Here is a 9,997-nt window from a genome sequence, read left to right as displayed (position 1 = left end):
ATAATAACATAATTTATTCAGAAGACATAGGACGTAGATCGTTGGCATATGGTAGTTAATTCTTGAGCATGTCTACTGTCGATCTATGTAAGTAAAAGTAATATTGGTGCGGGCCCGCACATTTAGTTGTTCATCCATTACATAGCATCAGTTATCACACACCATGTACAATACTGAGATCGGTCTCTACACCTATATCAAAATAAATTATTTCCATGTCTAGATTAGATGTTATAATGATAGCTACAGATAAATAACTATAAAAGTAAAATAAGAGTGTCTGAAATGACAGACCATCAATGTGTCATTATGTAAATTTATTATAAGATAGAAGGTCATGGGAAAAAGTTAGGCATAAGATTTTTGTCAGAACTGTGCAGATGACGGGTATCGTGGCAATGCAGAGGCCAGCCAGCGCAAAAACAAGAGGTCTTTGGCTACCTGCTAGAGGGCGAGCGTCCGGTCCTGCAAGCTGACAGTCACCGGGCCGTATACCTGAGGGATTAGGGGGGATCCTCGTCGGGCCACAAGCGAAAGTGAGGCTGGCCGTTGACCCAGACAAGCAACCCACACGCGACAGCCTGGTAGCTCTCCGGACGCGGCAGCCGTTTGGAGGGATTCCCTGCGGCAGACCACATTGTCGTGAGTACACGAAGAAGATCACATATCGTGTCAAAACCTGCGCCTCGTGCCTCAGGACAGAAAGGGATGCTCTATACTCACCTGTTTGGGTTTCTACAACTCACTAGCATTGGCCGATCTGCATACACAAAGCAGTATCGTGCCACACTAACAAATGTATGGTCTCATTTCTAACTTGTCCTCTCTATTAGAGAGCAGTTTTAGCAATCGTCGCTCCTAGTTCGATCCTGTATGGATGACCTCACACACTTGTGGAGTCACTCCACGTGCCATCATCCCTCGTCGAACTGCAATATTGGGAAATGTAAAGTACTGTCCAGCGAGAGAAGAAACCTAGACTAGTGATGTATCCCAACAAATAGACCTCAGAGACAATTAATCGACATGAGGAGAGCCTATCACTGTGTCTTCCTACCGTACTGCCGTGATCATATGCGTAGGTCTTGGTGCAATCTCAACAGAGTACTGCAGATGCTCCAGCACACCCTATTGCCGTTGCAACAACGTAGCAACAACACCCAACGTTTAGCCCTATGTGATGTCAGTACTGTGGAATTTGTGAAGTGCTTCGAATGTTTCTAACAATGTGATTTAGTGCCTCATTCTCAGCACAGTCGTGAACTTTGTGCAATGTTCATGCACAACTTGATGCCCCATGAACCTTTTTTTTTTTCTTAAATTTCTTTCTCTAATGTTGTTTTTGTAATGTATGTTATACCTTGTATGTGTTTGTGTTTTTACACTGTAATTCTTGTTACAAATTACTGTATTGTTCTCCACACCATGTTTTTTTTGTATTTTGTATTTATTGTTGTGTGTATCAGTGTGCCTGAAGTCCCTGTAAACTGAAGCAGATACCACCACTGTCATTGTGAATGGACCATCAGTTCAGGGAACATTTTGTAAAGGTTATTCTTGCTGCAGGGAGACAGAACGAATCGGAGGTTGTAACTAGATTCTGAAAGCTCACAAAGAGATTGTTAACTTAAATAGTATCATGTGTGAGTGAGTTCAGGTTAGTTTCATGATTCAAATTGTTGTAAAATCTTGGGCATTTAATTGCGGAGCACTCCAACTCTGATTGTAAAGAATAAACTGCTCCATATTTGGCTCACATGCCCGGGCCATATTTAGAGCGTGAATGTCTGTGTGAATCGGTGTTTGGAAGGGGCTCCCTGGGTATGGATGTGTGATGTGAGTGTTAGTGTTCCATATTAAGAAGGTGAAATTGGCTACATCATAAATAATCCTCCCTCTATGAGCTGCATTTTTCGGTTGCAGTGATTCTTTTATAGAGTGCGGCATGTGGAGTCAGTTTGTAAGATTGTTCTTGGGCGATTGACTCACTACCTTGCTCCTAAGTGAGCCAACTGCTCACCAATTACAATCTAAAATGGCGTAGGGGCAATGAGAGGTGGCATGAGCCCCCTCTCATATTTCTATCTTACGATTCTCCTCTCTAATTGCATGCGGTGGAAAGTTGCTATTCCTTCACACGCGGACTTCCCACGCAGTATCTCTCGTCACCCAGGTGGTCCGGTGACAGGCGGGCTCCACTGATCTCGAGAGGGTTAAGCCGACGTGTGTGAGGCAGTCGAGTGAATGCTTTCCAGACGCCGACATTGTCAAGAGACACTCCCGCCGGGGCCTGAAGTAGCGGCTGGGCTAGAGGTTCCGTTACTTCGCAGAAACTTAGCGAAAACACTTTCTGGCGGGCTACCAGCGAGGTGTGGGAATGACTTGTGTACCCAGGCAGTTGCGGCGGGAAAATTCCCGCGCTTTCTGCAAAATAGTAACTGTGATTGGCTTGCTCAGGGCATAGCTCCGTGACGTAGCAAAATCAGCGCAGAAATTGGCGCCAGGAATCTCCATTGGTGGAATGGTACTGTTCCGGCAATGGGGTGGAATTTTCCGCCGGTTTTCGAGTTGCTGTTTGGAACATTTAACCACGGCCACTGTCGTGGGGGCGGGAATGTTCTGTGTTCGGCCTGTACGGGTGCTCTTGTGGGTAGTGTGGGCTCTCGCCTTTCGGTCGAGGACGTCGAAGCAACCAGCTATCGCCTACAGTACGCCAGATCGTGTTCTGGCAGTTAAGAAGACAGTTTGGTAATGTATGTCCGCAGCACCGGCAGATAGGGATTTTCCTAGGTGATAATCAGAGTTCAGCAGAGCGCGCCTGTTCGTCTTTTTCTAACTTTGTTCTGTCTTGAGTACCAGCAATTAATGTTGGGTTAGTTGTGTGTCTCTCTTACGATTTGAGTAGCAAGGAATTGGCTCCACATACCACTTCGTCTTAAACCTCACAATCTAGTTTAGGGACAACTTCACCTTTACAGTGTTTGTATGAGTATCCAATTTGAGCCAATTTGATGTATTGTAAATGTTTCATGTGTTTTGGTTTAGTATTTTGTGTTTAGTCTTAATAAATCATATTGTTATTTTGGACAGAACTTTCATTCTGTTAATCGGTAGAGCAAACCTATCATTCCTCACTATGTTAATGAAACCTTCGTTTATTTAACTTATTTATCAAATTAAATTATTGCAGGTGCCAAACTCTTTTCTACTCCACTTGCAGGGTTGATTACAGTCAGTTCGCGTATATTTTTTAATCCTTGTGCAACAGCAAAAGTCGGAGTTAGAATGGGGGGGGGGGGTTAGAGCATCATTTACATATGTAGATTCTAGAATTTAGTGTTAAATACACTGCTAGTCCCGGCACCTCGCAAGATCATTCTACTTTATGAATATTAGAAAGTCTATAATCAAGATGTGACGTAGTCCCATATTCCACGTTTTACATGTGTTATTTTTGTGAATAAATCTGTCGTGATATTTAATTCCTTCGTTCCTTCAAGTTCACAAGATACCTTGAGCATCTTTCATAATTTTATTTACCTATGTGTAGATAATAGTATTAGGAACATGTTTTTGAGTGGGGTCCGCCTTTAGCAAACCACAATTTTGTTTTTTGTCCCAGACACGTTTCACTGCAGTTGCAGCATCATCAGTGTTTTTTTATTGTTAAGGCTGTTAAACATAAGGAATATTGTTTACTGTTTAAATACATACAAATTTTAGTTTCTAAATCGTAATTACAGTTTTTTGTGGAGCATATAAAATGCTGTATTCATACCTTCTTACCACATGGTGTGGTTTTCTTGCTGTATTACGTTTTTATAGTGTCTGATTTTCTTTACAGTTTGTCTCATGCAACTATATACAACTTAACGTAGCAAAAGATTTACGCAAAAATTACGATTTCTTAACTGTTGTGGCTGTGCCTGAGATTAATAATTTTTGTGAAAGGTGGTGTGTGTGTGTGTCTGTTTACATTATGTTTCACTTACGGTTCGTTTTTTTATCATCTTCTTCATTGTTAGTTTCAGGGTATTGAGTTGTCACTGTCACTGTCACTGTCTACTATCTGTGATAACAAGATGGTGGACAGTGGAACAGTTGAAGATGTCATTGGCGGTTCTTTTGAATTCCTCAGACAGTGGTTGTTTATGCGCGCGCGTGTGTGGGTGTGTTTTTAATACAATAAAAAAAAACACTGATGATGCTGCAACTGCAGAGAAACATGTGTGGGGAAAAAAACAAAATTTTCTTTTGCTAAAGGCGCACCCCACTGAAAAACATATGTTATTGTTAAAGCAAACACAGACAAAAGAGCTTCAGCATCAAGATGATTAATAGGAATACTTTTTTATTGAGAACTGCAATGCGTCGTCTTCAATGGCACTACACAGGCCCAGTTTTTATAGTCATTTGCGTTCTTTCCCTTCTGCATAGCTTTCACAATAGTGTCAGTGATTGTGCGTTAGAGTTATTGAGAGGCAGAGGCTGACTGGAGGCACTGAATTATCCGTTTTTCATGTAAGCGAATTATGAATTGGTCTGTGATACAAAATGATCTCCATACTCCATTTAGAGTTTAGTTTCTCCACCAACGGACATACGAACATAGATGAGCAGTCGTGGGTCTCACGACAGGTTGGTGCAGAAAGCCACCACGGTCTGCACTTGTGGAGTATCCTATGGGCTGAACCGCTGACGCAGCCATCAAAGGGCTAATGAGTACAGAATGTGAATTGAGAGTAAACTGAAGAGAGACGAAAGTACTGAGACGTAGTAGAAATGAGAATAGCAAATAAATATCGGAACTGATGGTGGCGAAGTAGACGAAGATACAGATTTTTGTTACAAAGGCAGCAAAATTACCCATGATGATGGAGGAAGAAAGACATAACAATCAGACTAACGCTGGCCAAGACGACATTCCTGGCTAAGAAAAGTCTACTAGTGTCAGACGTAGGCCTTAATTTGAGGAAGAATTTCTTAGAATGTACGTTTGGAGCATAGCGTTGTATGGTAGTAGACTGTAGGGCATCAGTAACAGAAGAGAATCGAATCATTTGATGTTTCGTACTACAGAAGAATGTTGAAAATCAAATGGACTTATAAGGTAAGGAATGATGAGGTTCTCCGTAGAATTAGTGAGGAGAGGATCATACAGAAAACATTAACAAGAAGAAGGGACAGGATGATAGGACATATATTAAGACATCAGGGAATAACTTTCATGGTACTAGAGGAAGATGTAGAAGGTACAAACTGTAAGAAAGACAGAGATTGTAATACAGACAGCAAATATTTGCGGATTCAAGTTGGAATTGATGATGTTGGTTGGTGGAGAACTGAACATCATAGTCATCAGGATACGTACATGTCCTGATCTTCCCATATCCAGTCTTGGCACTTCCCGAATGATGACGAGATGATGTATATTTCCGAGAATTTACAAAAAAATGGACGTACTCCATATGGCGGTGTACAAAATTCGCTGCTTGGACGTGTTACAGCAGAAAATAAAACAGTGTATCAAACAACAATACAGAGACCCACACTTGTGACTGATTGTCTGTGGGATGCGGCCCTCCCACAGAACAGGCCATGAAACTTCACTGGTCCGTGAAAGCGACTTCCATCTCTGGCCTCCTGCTCCAGTGGATATCTCTATATTTAACAGGATCACCACATATGCTTGATGCGAGCACAAAGACTATATTTGTTTTCGATATACCGGAGGAGAGAGTTGCAGTAAAATCTCATTGAATTCTCTGTCAGATGCTGTTAGTGGAGCTTTTATGTTTTATGGTGTCTTTCTGTTGGTTTGTACAAAATAACGAAAATAGAGGGAATTTTTAGCTGACAGACATGAATGTACCCTTAGGGATGCCGATCTCCTTTGGACTATAGTACCTGTAGGTAGTTTGGAGACACAGAGCAATGCAGTAGCAATATCCTCGTCCTCTCATTTGTCATACTTTCTTTTATACTGCTTTATATCACCATAGAAAGCTTCGTTTGGCGCTGGCCTTACACATCATACGCCACTGGCGCAGCTACGACAAAATGACCCGACTTCCACTGAGTGCTCAAAAAAGACGGTCCTGTTGTATTAACTCTGCTCATTCTACTGGGTTATTACAAATGATTGAAGCGATTTCACAGCTCTACAATAACTTTATTATTTGAGATATTTTCACAATTCTTTGCACACACATACAAAAACTCAAAAAGCTTTTTTAGGCATTCACAAATGTTCGATATGTGCCCCTTTAGTGATTCGGCAGACATCAAGCCGATAATCAAGTTCCTCCCACACTTGGCGCAGCTTGTCCCCATCAATGAGTTCGAAAGCATCGTTTATGCGAGCTCGCAGTTCTGGCACGTTTCTTGGTAGAGGAGGTTTGAACACTGAATCTTTCACATAACCCAACAGAAAGAAATTGCGTGGGGTTAAGTCGGGAGAGCGTGGAGGCCATGACATTAATTGCTGATCATGATCTCCACCACGACCGACCCATCTGTTTTCCAATCTCCTGTTTAAGAAATGCCGAACATCATGATGGAAGTGCGGTGGAGCACCATCCTGTTGAAAGATGAAGTCGGCGCTGTCGGTCTCCAGTTGTGGCATGAGCCAATTTTCCAGCATGTCCAGATGCACGTGTCCTGTAACGTTTTTTTCGCAGAAGAAAAAGGGGCCGTAAACTTTAAACCGTGAGATTGTACAAAACACATTAACTTTTGGTGAATTGCGAATTTGCTGCACGAATGCGTGAGGATTCTCTACCGCCCAGATTCGCACATTGTGTCTGTTCACTTCACCATTAAGAAAAAATGTTGCTTCATCACTGAAAACAAGTTTCGCACTGAACGCATCCTCTTCCATGAGCTGTTGCAACCGCGCCGAAAATTCAAAGCGTTTGACTTTGTCATCGGGTGTCAGGGCTTGTAGCAATTGTAAACGGTAAGGCTTCTGCTTTAGCCTTTTCCGTAAGATTTTCCAAACCGTCGGATGTGGTACGTTTAGCTCCCTGCTTGCTTTATTCGTCGACTTCCGCGGGCTACGCGTGAAACTTGTCCGCACGCTGACTGCAGGCCGACCCGTTGATTTCCCCTTACAGAGGCATACAGAAGCTTTAAACTGCGCATACCATCGCCAAATGGAGTTAGCAGTTGGTGGATCTTTGTTGAACTTCGTCCTGAAGTGTCGTTGCACTGTTATACTGACTGATGTGAGTGCATTTCAAGCACGACATACGCTTTCTCGGCTCCTGTCGCCAATTTGTCTCACTGCGCTCTCGAGCACTCCGGCGGCAGAAACCTGAAGTGCGGCTTCAGCCGAACAAAACTTTATGAGTTTTTCTACGTATCTGTAGTGTGTCGTGACCATATGTCAATGAATGGAGCTACGGTGAATTTATGAAATCGCTTCAATCATTTGTAATAGCCCTGTATTTCTCCACGGGATGCAGAAGGTTATACATAAAGTGCTGTCTGACTTCTGTTCAGTTTTGACTTGAACTGGATGATCACATGGATGAAGCTCCAGGCAGTATGGGGCAGTAACTGAGAAACAGTTACAAGATGCAGAGGGACTGTCTAAAGTCACGTTGGAGTTCTGCTATAGCAGATAGGTTCAAAAAAGGTTACTCGTTTCGAGATATGAGAGTGGCATGAATATGATTCACCAGTGGCTGTAATCGTTAAAAGATATTTCCTTAGGATCCCATGCAAGTATGTGTTTGACTGCATAGACTTGATTCCTAAGCGCAGGCAGCGCTGCTATCAGATAGCGTAATTCTATCAGCGGCTCTTGTGTATGCCTGTAGAACCAAGAGCGCATTTTATGCAGTGTGACAGTAACATAGTTGTTAAATAAATGTAAATGTCGTGTGATTACGGCCTTCCGTCGGGTAGACCGTTCGCCGAGTGCCAGTCTTTCGATTTGACGCCACTTCGGCGACTTGCGCGGAGATGGGGATGAAGGATTATGATTAGGACAACACAACACCCAGTCCCTGAGCGGAGAAAATCTCTGAGTCAGCCGGGAATTGAACCTGGGCCCTCAGGATTGACATTCTGTCGCGCTGACCACTCAGCTACCGGGGGCGGACAACATAGTTGTTGTGATAATGCTTTTCATAGCACGGTCCTTACGCAAAATGTATGTTACCTGCAAGAGACCTTACGTGGCCAACTTCAAATGTCGGTTCTCAATAGTATTCCTCAAAAGGAACATCGTCCTCCATCCAGGGATTCGCATTTGAACTACGTAACTGGTGAGTGTAATCAGATTACTGAAAAAAATAATTACTCACCAAGCAAAATGACTAATGATCAATTTAATTAATTGGTCTGTCAATTTGATATCAGTGACAGGCAGGCAGGTGGGTGGAGGCACTTGCTAGAGCATCACGGATATGTTTCTTGGCTTGAATTTTTTTCATTGTGGTAATATCTTTAACGACATTTGAATCGCTCACCTACATATGGAGAGACGACTATAGTAATAAAATCAGATCTACTGCCGAATTTATAAGGAACCTTATACTTAGCACTTCTCTCTCCTGTTATCTTAAGAGACAGTTCGAAAGTGAGGAGGATTACTGTAACTGTAGCAGTTATTAGCACTCTATCGTGAATAAAAAATAAGTTTAATATTCTAGTCCTGTGATGCAGTACGTCACATATATGAAAAGATATTTTTCTACTTGATGAAATAATACTTAGAGGGAATATTGTCTATGCCAGAGTCCTGTACAGGATTTTCACAGCAAGTAACAATACGTCATCGAAGTGAAAAATTGTGTCTGATTTCTTTTATCTTCGAAAATAACTCTTATAAACGGAAGGCATCTACAATTCACATGAAAAATTCGAGGTGTATAGTCAACAAAATCACTGTCTCGTAATGTATAAAGTGGATGTTTTAAACTAGTGGGTCTGTGTCGTGGTGGAATTACATAGAACTACTGTATACGTTGTTTCGCAGTGCACTGCGGCTGGCTGTAGCGGCGGTCACGAGGAGTCGGCAACCAGAAGTAACGATTAGCTCAACCTGGGCTGGTTACAAATAATGCGCAGACCTGTCAGGTCTCACCCACTGCAGCGAGGGCGGGTAAAGTGACCAGTATGCTGGGTGAGCGAGACAGTAGCAGAAATGTGCACGTGTTTCAGAGAAAACATCCAAAATAATGGACGTTTGTCCTGGCTGTATTTATATCATCCGATTTCCTACCACTCCAATCATCCCCGGATGCATTCCATGCCTGGGGGTATTGCACTCTGCCATACACACGCGTCCATGACTGTGGCTGCAACCGCTGCTGTAGTTTCCTCCCGTCCCTAAGCGTCGGCGTTGGCGGTGTACAATGGGACCGGCGCGCTGTGTGTGTACGTCAGAGAGGTAAGTGCGCGGAATGTGTAAGTTTTCCAGCGATCTCCGACAGCTGCCCACGGCAGCTACTGCTATGGACTGAGTTGTGGTTCACGTTTGTTGCATTTACTACTTCTCAGTACATCACAGTAGACTCATATCTTGCATTGTTATTTGCTGTTGGCCCTATCCTATCAGGCAGCAGGCCTTCCTTCTGCCGAATGTAGCAGAGAGTATCAATTTAGGAATTCTATAGAGCTTTAAAACAGAAAATAGCCTTTGCAGATGTGTGGTGGTCGGGAACTCTATAACAACGATGATATAAATTCAAGTCGAAATTTGAAATCCGAACTATCGTTTGAAACATTACCACTTCCAATCATGACGTAAATTAATAATAGGTTTGTACTATTAATGCAGTTTCTCATCAAAAACATAACACAGTTGTTTATGCACACAAACTACTGTGCAGTGTCGATCCTTTTTCATTTAGAGTAGTTTTAAACTGTTTGAAGCAAATTGTATGAAGCTACGTCAATAATTTAATTAATATTTCTCATGGTACGTCATCTGAAGCAACATTTGTGACATCTTCAAGATGTGATACTCCACAACAGATTTAATAAC

The sequence above is a fragment of the Schistocerca piceifrons genome, chromosome 8, assembly GCF_021461385.2.
Source record: "Schistocerca piceifrons isolate TAMUIC-IGC-003096 chromosome 8, iqSchPice1.1, whole genome shotgun sequence".
Lineage (NCBI taxonomy): Eukaryota > Metazoa > Arthropoda > Insecta > Orthoptera > Acrididae > Schistocerca > Schistocerca piceifrons.
Note: the sequence above shows the minus strand (reverse complement) of the source record.